This window comes from Amphiprion ocellaris, chromosome 7, assembly GCF_022539595.1.
Source record: "Amphiprion ocellaris isolate individual 3 ecotype Okinawa chromosome 7, ASM2253959v1, whole genome shotgun sequence".
Taxonomy (NCBI): domain Eukaryota; kingdom Metazoa; phylum Chordata; class Actinopteri; family Pomacentridae; genus Amphiprion; species Amphiprion ocellaris.
Window position 1 is genome coordinate 5,508,208 of NC_072772.1, and position 11,509 is coordinate 5,519,716.

General features: G+C 39.5%; 1 long non-coding RNA gene across 1 annotated transcript; it reads right to left on the reverse strand.

Annotated features, from left to right (window-relative positions):
* Nucleotides 1-518: 518 nt before the first annotated feature.
* LOC129349337 (uncharacterized) lies at nt 519-4,562 on the reverse strand. Its single transcript, XR_008602319.1, has 3 exons — nt 4,465-4,562; nt 3,736-3,893; nt 519-2,817 (listed from the first exon to the last, which is right to left on the reverse strand). It is a non-coding gene; the product is annotated as an uncharacterized LOC129349337 (long non-coding RNA).
* Between the last annotated feature and the right edge of the window lie 6,947 nt (nt 4,563-11,509).

The following is an 11,509-nucleotide window of genomic DNA, read 5'->3' on the forward strand; positions in this document are numbered from 1 at the left end:
ACCTCCTGAAAAAAATGGTCGAGTTGAGACCCAAGTTAATAAAAAACTCGAAAATGGCAAAAAATAGATGATAAATGCGCAAAAAAAAGAAGAATTAGTATCTGAGCGAGTAGCTCAGGAGGATAAGAAGAAGACTACCAAGCGGAGGGTCGCAGGTTCAAGACCCACCACCGGCCCTTTTCTTTCTATGTCTTTGGCAGAATTTTGAGAAAATTTAAGAAGTGTCTGGTCTTGAACCAGCGACCTGCAGCTCCATAGGCAAATCCTTAACTCACTGAGCTACAGATCAGATGAAAAGAAATAAATTCGTCGTCCCTTTGGCATCGTAGTTGCTGAAGAGACCACATGGGCAGAGCCAAGGCGGAGTCTGGGTGGAGTCAGGGCGGAGAGTAGGCGGGGAGGTGGGTGGCGGCCTCCCTCCTCTACTCCCCCACCTCCCCCCACCACCCACCACACCTTCCCCCACCCGACGAGTTTTTCGAGTCTCCATGAGTTCTTCGAGTCTCCATGGGTTTTCCCGAGTTTCTGGAGTTTCCACCAGGTCGGAGGCAGAACAAGTTCGACCACGATGGACTGACATTTTACAGCAACTACAAGGAAGACCACTAGAAGAGCAGGTCCTTTAACCACCATCCATAAAATCCATGGAGTCGCTCCAGAGAAATGAAAGGTCAACTTTTATCAACCTCCATCCAGATGTTCAACTTGATATCTTTACTTTGACATTTTTAGCACCACAAACCTTTAGTATCACACTTCATTATCATTTATTAGGACTTTAATGGAATCCACCAGCAGATTTAGTTTTTGTTGACAAACTTTATTCTTGTCATCGTGGGACTGCAGTATTTAAAACTCTTCCTTCTATTTGACTTCATGTTTATTAGTTTTAGTGGAGAAAGTTATTATAATTGTCCATTAGTCTCTTAAAAACCAAGTAATAAATTGGATTAGTCAAGAGGTTTAAATTTCTTACTTTGCCATATTTTAAATATGACAAAAAATATAAAAATAAAGTGTCTTCAGACAATTTGACCTGTATTTGGCGTTATATAAAATTGAATTCAAATTGTATGTATCTTGTAATGTTGGAGTAATTCAGCCATATATGTTGGAAAACACATTTTCTTTGACCATTAATCTGTTAATTGTTTTCTCCAGTAATTCATTTCTTGTTTTGGTTTATAAAATGTCAAACCCAAATATATTCAGTTTACTGTCATAAAAACCAAAAAGATTTACATTCATGATGCAGGAATCAGGCAGTTTTTCACTTTTTATCTTAGTTTAGTCAGAAAGATAGTTGATAATGTGTGAATTGTTGCAGCTTGTGAGCTGTAGAAGGTTTTAAAGGGAAATCCAACTTTTGCATGACAATGTCTAATTAAAGGACATTTATTTCCAACGTAAATGTGTGATATTCATCCTCTGGAGCTTTCTCTTCACATCGTCTTCCACCTGGACTGGTTTGGTCGGGAGCATGTGCAACAAACATTTGAAAAACTGCACTTTAACATCAATGAATGACACTGAAGTTTAATCGCTACATAAATGAGACTGAGGCTGGATGTGCTGCTCTGTCATTAATTCCTAAGTTTAGGGAAAGTTCAAACAAAAGAGTTCAGATAAGACTTGAGAATGAGCTTATTTTGAACAAACATCTCAGACTTTCTGAGCTTCAGCATCTCTAGCAACATATTTTAACAAGCAACTCAAGAGATCCAGAAGTTGGAGAGAGTTAGCTTTAGCTGAGCCAAAGAACATGTGGGACGCTAACCTAGCAAACATTTCAGACTTTTCTCTGTGAATTCTGAGAAATAATTTACTATTTAATGACAGAGCTACACATCTTAACTCAGTCTCATTAAAACAGACTCTAATTCAGTGTCATCCATCCATATTAAAGTGCAGTTACCCAAAATGTTTGCTGCATGAGCTCCAACAAAACCTGTCCAGGTAGAAGGCCACTTTGACAAACAGGAAGTGGAAGATTCCAAGCAGATTTATAGAAGGGGGAACCAGACTGTACTAAGTGTGGTCCAGTATAGAGGGGTGTTTTGTGGGTTTTTAAGGCTGATAATGATTATTAGTGAGACATTTGGAGTAGATATTCATTTGCAGTCAATGAAAGTATTTCAAATCTTGGAGTTAAACTTAGAAGAACACAAACTTTAACAGAAAACTTTGTTGATACGTTTTTGTTTTGTTTACAGATGTTAAGTTAAAGGAGTTTTATTCGTGACGTATAACCAATCAAATCACTCCAGAAGACAGAGCGACCACAGGTAGATAAAGGTTCAGAGCCAAAGTAGCACCATTTTTAAATTGATTTATTACCATAAATCAGTAAAAAATAAAATACTGATAATCAGTAAATCAGTCAGCCCACAATTACTACAATTCTACAATGTATGTCTCTTTGCTTTGACTTGTTATTTGTACAATATACGATGTATATGATGGCGTTTTTTCATCCCAAAGGCTATACTATGATGTTTTCTAAGAGACATACGATGCTACTCTGGTTGTTCTGGCTCTGGGCTGCTGCACTCCTCCTCTGTTGTTTTCTGGATTGTACTCAGCTGCATGCCTTCGTCCACCAGGCCTCCGTTGACTCGTCCCGCCTGCCGTCTCTGGAGCTGAAGCTGGATTGGAACAGACCAAAGTACAGTCCAATCACGATGCCAGCTGCCTCTCAAAAGGCTCATTCATCTGGCAGGTGGCGGCACTCCTTCTGAGGGGAAGCTGAGCTGGCCCAGCAGAACTTTGGAGATGTGTTCCAGTGGTTGGTGGATGTGTGGGGAGACAGAGAGGGACCTTTGAATTGTTCAGAAAGGAAAACAGGAAACCCATTGTTAGTTTTAGTTTAGGGTGCTACTGTGGTGTGTTTTTGGGTTTTAAGAGGTGAACAGGAAGAGTTTTGATTATCTTTTACTTTGTTCCTGGTTGGAATGCCCATCAATGTCAACATGAAGTTCACTTTTAGTTTTGTTTATTTTTATTTTACTAACACCCATTTGTTTTTAACCCCCTCACATGTTGTGTTGTTGTAAACTTACTCTTTCCAATAAATTCTCGTCTAACCCTCTGGAAACCAGCGTTTGGACTGTTTTTGTGTTGCTCCTCACCTACTGACAGCTGTGGACTAAAGGCTATACTGTGATGTTTTTAGAGCGACATGCTATACTATGATGTTTGTTGGGTGACACGCTATACTATAGGCTTTTTTAATTGACATATTACTGTGACTTTTTTTTGTTTTAGGTTTTTTTTTAGCAACATATAAGAATTCGAACAGTTTTAAAAGTTACTATACTTTTACTTGTGCAATGAAATTATTATTCTATGACATTTTTTAGATGACATATTATACTCTGATGTTTTCTTGAATTACATACTATTTTGACAATATACTGCACTATGACATTTTTTGAACCACATATCATACATGACAATTTTAGGCAACATCCTATCATTTTGCAATTTTTGAACCACATAATAATCTATGTTTTGTTTTTTTTTCTTGCCAACATGCTGTACTATGAACTACAGGCCACACTATGTTATTCTTGAGTAAAGCATACTATACTTTGACATTTTCTGAACTACATCCTATACTATGGCGTTATACACAGAGTGCTTTGGTTACATGTTGATTTATAATCTAGATTTTTTTCTGTTTTGTTTTTTGACGGGATTACCACAGACCTGACCGTGAACACCGTTGACACCCACCTCAGGGAGACACTACCTAAGATCTCAAGGCTGCTTGGTTGTGGTCTTTCTGGCACGTACTCTTCCAAGATGAGCCGGGAAGTTTAACATGATGGAATGACACCAGGTCTAAGCCGACAAACTTCCAATTCCTCCTCAACCCATAGTCTCTGGGAAACCTACATGGAGTAAGAAAAGTAGACAGAGAAGTAATTAAGTCTGTACACAACATATTAACAAGAAATCTTGCTAATATATTAAGTACAAAGAACCGAATTTGCCAATATACTGGAGACCAGAGCTATTTAATTTGATAAGTATAACCTTGTTTAGTAACATTTCAATTATTTGAGAGCAGTCCTAAAGAACTGCCTGTAATCCCAATCATAAAATGGGTTTGGAGGAAGAACATAGATGGTAATCTGGATATACATGAGTTAGGCTTTATAACTACTATTGGTAGTATTGGTGGTAGTAATAGCTGCTACTACAACTTGTAATACTATTACAAATGCTGATACTACTTCTACGACTCTAACAGCTGTTTATACTACTACTGCTGCTTGTACTTTTAGTATTACTACTACTGCTTGTACAACTATACTACAGCTACTATTAATCGCCTGGTATTTGGTTGTCAAGCTGCTAGCTCGCCTTAGCGTTTTGCTAGTGGCTAACTAGTTAGCTCTCATAGACTGGAAGCTCTCAACAAGATTTCATAATGAAAAAAGAGCCAAAAACTATTCTTACCTATGAAAAGTCATTCCAAGTTTCCTTGTCTCAATCGTACGACGCAGTGTGTAATTGTATGCAGCACAGGGAGACGGCATACTTGTTTCCGTTTTCACGCCGTTGACATCAACTGAATGCACTGAAACTTAGCCCCCACTAGCTTAGCATCGCCGTAGCACGCAGCTCAAAGGGGGCGTGTCCTATCTACTGATTCATATCTATGACAACAACGGTGGCTGCACCTGACGTTGATTAGCTGCGTAAATACCATTATATACAGTCTATGGTAAATACGTATTTGAATCGCATCATTGGCTGCAGCAGCCAGTCACCGGTCACTCACTGACTCACATTGAAAAATAGCACAGAATGAATTGTTATGTGTTTATTTTATTTACAATTTAGGTTGGATTTTTTTTGTGTGTGTATGCACAGCGCAGATTTTCTGTGCGCGGAGACCGTGTCAGCAGTGCGCAATTGCGCACGCGCGCAGTTTAGAGGGAACAGTGCTCGTGAACATTAATTTTCAGATATGCTCAACATATGGTTTTCAGTAAAAAGATTAAATTGACTAAACTTTACTCAGTGAACCTCACATGTTGGTGACTGGTTTCACCTGAATTCCTCTGCAGTGTTTTTCCTAGAAGGCATATCACATAACATATCCGGAAATGACGTTTGGAATCTACAGGGGAACTGGATAGCTGAATATAGTGAACATGTCTTGTTGTCATACTGTATGTGAACCTACTGAATAGAAAACTGTGGACAATTAATGCAATGCATCATTCATTTGTTGGCTTCTTTATGTTGTTTTAATTTAATTTAGAATACAGTCACATCCATAGAGCAATTTCCTGTGTGAATATAAGTAAACAGGCAAAGAATAGTACTACCCAAACATGTAAAAAACTGAACTGAAGCAGGGTCTGCAGAGAAAACATTCCTGTGGGTTCTACAGCCGTTAAACGCGCTATTCATAACATGCAGGCACATGTGTATGCTGGACATGACGAGAGGCGAGAGCAAATGTGTGAAGTAAGGATGACTCAGCAATATAAGTGGTTGCTGTTGCATGTTTTATTGCAAATGACAAGAACATTCTCAGTGAGGCCACAACCCATGATAATAAAGCTTACTTTGAAAACCTTACAAATAGGATTTTCTTTGAGCAAATATGTTTTATGAGACTCTCTTGACATTTCCAACTTAAAAGAAGAGGGAAAAAACGACTCGAGAAACAGAAGAGTCTCACATCTTTCCCCTCAGTTCTTTGTACTTCAGGCCCAGTCCTTATCTACACAAAGAAAGCTAGTGAACAAGAAAGGAGTAGGAGGTAGAAACGGAGACAGCGAGAGGGTGGGATGGTGAAAGAAGGAAATTCAGAGCCCCTGCGTTCTGTACAGTATCGTATGACTTCCAAAGCGGCACTGTGGATAAAGGAGCTGGGAAGAGGAGGGGGAGGCGTGGCGAGAAGGGCGTCTTGGTCTCAACAAATCAGAGCCCTCACTCGTTCAACCTGGCCTGTGCTGCCCAGGCCTGAATGTTCCCTGCAGATGTCCTGTGGGAAGATTATGTTCTGGCTGTGTTTTTAGTCTATCGGTTGGCTGCCCTCACAGCTCTCTCACATTCATCTGTGAGTGTCTAGCCATTGGTTAGAGATGATCTTAGCTCTAAGTCTGCTGTTGCCTCGGTAAACCTTCTGTCCATACATTAGCGTGCAAAGACACAGCAGAACTATCTGTTAAAGCTCTGCTAAATGAACTAATAGAAACATGTGCGAAAGAAAGGCAGACATCTGCGTAAAATGATAAAAAATGTAATGAACATTTGTACCAGGTTAAAACGTTCTATGCTCTTCAGTATTAAGTACACACTTGAACTTGAACTTCTTTTATGGCACCTATCCAGGTTGTTTTCTCCCGACTAAATCCTTGCTTGTGTTGTATATACTCTCAGATGTACATCGCTTTGGAGAAAAGAATCTGCTAAATGAAATTGTAGAAATTAAGTAACTTCCTAGCAAGACCTACATAACTATCCAAATAGCCTGAGGTATTTCCCAGTGTGACAGGACTAATGCTACAAACCAGCCTCACTGGATGGATACATGTGGTGAAAGTATGGACTTCATCTCTCTTTTGTCTTTCCTGTGTTTCTCTGCTTGAGAAGGATGTTTCTCCAGAGCCTTTCTCCCCATGCAGCCTGGCACAGGACAGATGACATTCCCTGAGCTGTTACTGATGCAACGCTGCACGTGATGAATGTTAAACCTCCCTTGTGTCTCACTCCTGGGTCTGACCTTTTAGTGTGGCTGTATGCAAGGTGAAGCCGATACATGGGGAAGAGAGTCACTTGATTTTCCATTTGAATATGTTTAAATTGCCTCCCATGAGTTGTCTGAATTCTAAAAGAATCTGCAAAGTCTTGTTCAATTTTTTTTTCTGCCAAAATGACCCAGAAAAGCAGTGTCTCTGCACAGAGGAAAACAAGATCCAGCAGATTGCTGTCCTCCCTCCGGGTTATTGATTCTCCTCCACCTGATGTAAGTCATTTATTCAGATACACACAAACATAAACACATGTGCACATTTACACAATGTGGAAATTCTATGCATGAGCTCTGTAGTATTGTGTATTGTTCTTCTTCGACAGTGACACTGAGGGAACGTCTGTGTCCTGTGGGTGTGTTTTGACCAGCCTTGTGTATACAGACAGCTATGACCTCTACCTCACTCTACCTTTTACCGATGCTAGCAGAGAGAGAGCAAGCTGCAGGGAGATCAAATTACCTAATTGTGCAGAGAATCAGCGGAAGGAAAAATTATTTGTAATGCTCCTGTAGTTTTATCAGATAAAACCGCCATCAGAGATTATTAAAGTAATGCATGACAAGAATGCACAATCCAGCAGTATTTACCTCTCAGTGTTGGCTGCCAGAATCCATTCATTTTATAAGATAGCACTGATACTCTAACAATGATATGTCAGTCACAGCTAAAATACATCACTTATTGGGTACAAAACATGGTCAGCATTTCCTGGGTCACTTAATCTTTCAACCAAGCCAAAAGCAAAAAGCATGCCAGAGCACAAATGGTGGTGAGATAGGAGAGGTGAAGGGGAGGAGAACGGTAGCATTAAACATTTAAAGCTAAAACATGTGTGGCATAAAAGCAGCTTCTTAACACATGGTGCAGTTTAAGCAAGTCTCTCTGCAAGGAAGATGTTGTGTGTGGATAATTAACACAAATTGCAGGGTTGTGTGGGGTAGAGAGGATATTCTGTTAAGCAGGATTGTTAAAGGAAAACGTGATGCATCAAGATCTGATCATAGATAATGTATTCAGGCATCTGTGCTCTGCTTTCCTAAATGTTTGTTATCCATTTGCTAGCAGTGCTAAGAAACTCTTGTCTGAGGTCCAAAGGTTTTATTGTGGACTGCACTTGCTGTGTGCATATTGTACATGAGTGGACTCTTGAGATGTTTAAAGTGCTCCAGATGGTTTTTATCCTTTACATAATATCAGCAGGGATTGTCATCTGAATTTGTCTCAGATTCATTCTGCATCACCTGAAAACTGTCTTCACTGACAAGAAAGAGGAGTCCTGCTGATGGTGTGGCACCTGCAGAGCTCTGATCGTAACGTCATGGAGTCTAGTCTGGGATTACATGAAGATGCATTACAGTGAGTGACCCTGAATCCACTGACAAATTGTGACAAGTCGTCCAAGATTCAAAGTACTTTGAAAAACTGTGCAGGTTTTAAAGGTTCTTTTGAAGGTGCTTGTTGTCACACTAAATCCTTGTTTTATTTTTTTTCAGTTTACAAGAATTTTCACTTTGCTTTCAGTATCTGTAACTTGTCATTGTAGGTGTGCATTGTAGGGAAATTGTTTAGAGAAAATATGAGATGCAATTTTCTTTGTTGCTGTACGCACACAGAGGCGCCTCACTATAGAAATCTCTCAATTTATAACAACACAGCAGATAAAAACATTTTAAGTTGCATTACAGTTTAACGCCAGTTGGAATTGTCATCATAGACGTAGTTTAGTGCCCTTTGAAACTTCTGACAGGTTAGAAATCTGTTGTAAAATCACTCAGAACTTTGGTCACTGAAGCACCTTGGAGCTCTGTTGGTGACGATTGTAACTAATTTTTGTCATTCTTAGAAACCATGCTAAGTATGTGGATCAAAGACTCGAGATACAAGGAACAACCTCGGGATTTAACTGGTCACACTGAGTTTTCAATGTCTGCAAAATAGCATTATAATCCAAAGATTGGTTACACTTTATGTTGTGTATGTTGCCATGGAAACACTTAAACTAATACTTAAGTAGCACACTATTGTTAAATAGTTGAGATAATAATTTACATTCAAATAGAAGTCAGTTTAATAATCCAAGGCAGGCTGTAACAGACACAGAGGCAGGCTGGGCATGTGAGTCTGATTACACAGTGTAAATCCGTAAATAAGTTCAGGAGGCCCCTCCTGGTCACATAAACCTCTGAGAGATCAGACAGGGTTTAGGGGCCTGCCATCACTCCTGGCCTACAGAGATAACAGTGGTGGAGAATCTAGACATGCTGTGGGAAATAGAAATTAAAAGGCGTAAATGAATAACATTTATTTAAGTTGCAATACAGCTTAATGCAACTTATGAATGAATAATATTCATTTGCGTGCATTGTGCTTTTAACAGATAATACTTGAAAGAGTGAGTCATGCTTGGAGCTTTCTGAGGCTGTAGTTATGTTAAGCTGGAATAATGATTATCATTAAAACATTTTCCTCACGAAACCATGAATGTCTAAAGCGAATTTCATGTAAATACATGTGATAGATGTGTAGATGTTTCACTCAAAACCACAACTTTTGTGGTGCTCCATCCTCTGCAGACTGTAAATATCTGTTGAAAACTTCATTTCAGTTGTGGACATATATCAGTCAAGAACAAAGTGTCATCCCTGAAGTCATGCTCTGAGAATAGCTCAAAATAATTTGCAACACAGGTTGAAATAGCGCTCTAAAACATGAATGAACAGCTGCACCTCACTTATCAAAATAATCACTTTATTTACATTGAGCTTTAGCTAGCAAAGTTTCACACTGGATTGTGTCCATGCCGACTGTGGAACACAGCGTTCTTTCCATCTGGCTGCTGACATTGTTGCACTTCTCTCTCCCTTGTTTCCCATCATCCCTCTCTTTTTGTCTGTGTACCATTGTCTACATTTGCATCGTTTCTAAGCCCCGAAGAATATCTTGAAATATGTGATTCATGGAATTTGCCCCCAAGAGACTCACTGAAAAAAGACAGTTTCAAAGTCGTTGTTTCCTCTTCCCAGCATTCATTTTAGATTAACATCCAGCCATGTACTCTCATCATGACTCAGCATTTTCCTCTGTAGTTTTGGGGCAGACATTCTCGGGATTTTATCTACTGCCTTATCAAAGAATTTGTCTGCACTTCCAACTGGAAAAAGCAACTTGGAGTCGGGAGAGTCCTTTTGTACTGTATTTTGAACCTGCTACATGTCAACAGTAGTGCCAAAATAAAAGGAAAGGCGTTTCTGTATTGGCACATTCAGATGGGGTATTAAGTTTCCTTTCCGTCTTCACCTTTCAAATTTCTTTATTGTCAGTCTCCCCGTCTTTCACCTGTTGTTCTCACGATACTTGAGACAGCCATGTTTTGTTGTCCGACGTTGTTTTTCCACATCCCTGTTTCAGAGGTAACTTTTTGGATCTTTCTACTTTCCTGCTTGCGTTGCTCATCTTTTTTCAGGTACAACCTCAAGCCTCATCAGACAGATTTAAAACCTTCAACTGTCAATGCTCAATGCACTAAACTTGCAGAAAAGAATCCACAGTCACACAAGCAGCTCCTGGAAGTTGTGCAGAGGTGTTTTGCTAATGGTAAAAGCTCATGTTTCCCATATTCCCCATTTTAGTTTGACGTGTCAATATGCTAACATTTGGTAATTCACACTAAACACACAATGCAGACAAGGCTAAAAGAAATGCTATTAGTTTTTGTGGGTATTTAGTCAGAAATCTGGTTTTGGGACACATTTAATTTGAGACGTGATTTAAATAAGATTTCATGACAATTTCTCCAATTGTCCAGACATTTGAATATCCAAAAATATGAGCTTTATGTTATTATTAGAGTAATCACAGTCAGTAGGACTTGGGCACCATTTCTGTCTGTACAAAAATTGACACCAATCTGACCTTGGTTGGTCCAAAACCAAGAAGTCACATGTTTTAAAGACGTGCTAAAGTCTTATTCAGGTATTGTGCCCAATCTCTTTAAGTGCAGGGTATTGATTTAACAAAAAGAATATATAATCTAACAAATCACCATAATAAACTAGAACCTTTACATAAAGTTGAACAAAAACAAATGTCTCTCACTAATACGTGTCTGTTTTTGTGTCCACCAGCTTAGTGCACATAAACAGTGATATAGAAATGAAATCTTTAGTAGCTGTTAACTGTGTAAAATCTCATCCCACATTATGCTGTAGGCGGATATTATCACTAACTGCTGCTCTTGTTGTGAAAGATCTACATTTAGGAGTCAACCAGTCACATTTTGAAGTATTAAATAACAGCAAAAGACTCATCTCCACAGCATGTGCAGTGACTGTGGGCAATGTGTGTTTTTATAGATGGGGCCTGCTCTAGAAAAACTCTCTGAGCTCTCATGTGCCTGCGGGTTTAGGCATTGAAGTCATCCTTTCTCACAGAGCAATGCACTATTTCACAGAATCATAGCGATTCCTCCAATCATTCGCACAGTCAGAGGGAACAAAGACCAAGCTTGAGATAACAAACTGGGCCCTGAGAGGAAAGCTTCCTTAGCGGCCTGAGTTCTGGTCCTGTGGGCATTGTTTGGTGTTAAAGGTGCTTTTCCCACAAATTTCCGCCAGTGAGACCCGTTTTTAAAACGAACTTGGCTTGTTGTTTGAGTGTAAGGTGACCCCAGCATGCCTTGGACCCCTACACACGAATTTCAAGCAATCAGACTGTAGGCCTCTGTATCCCAA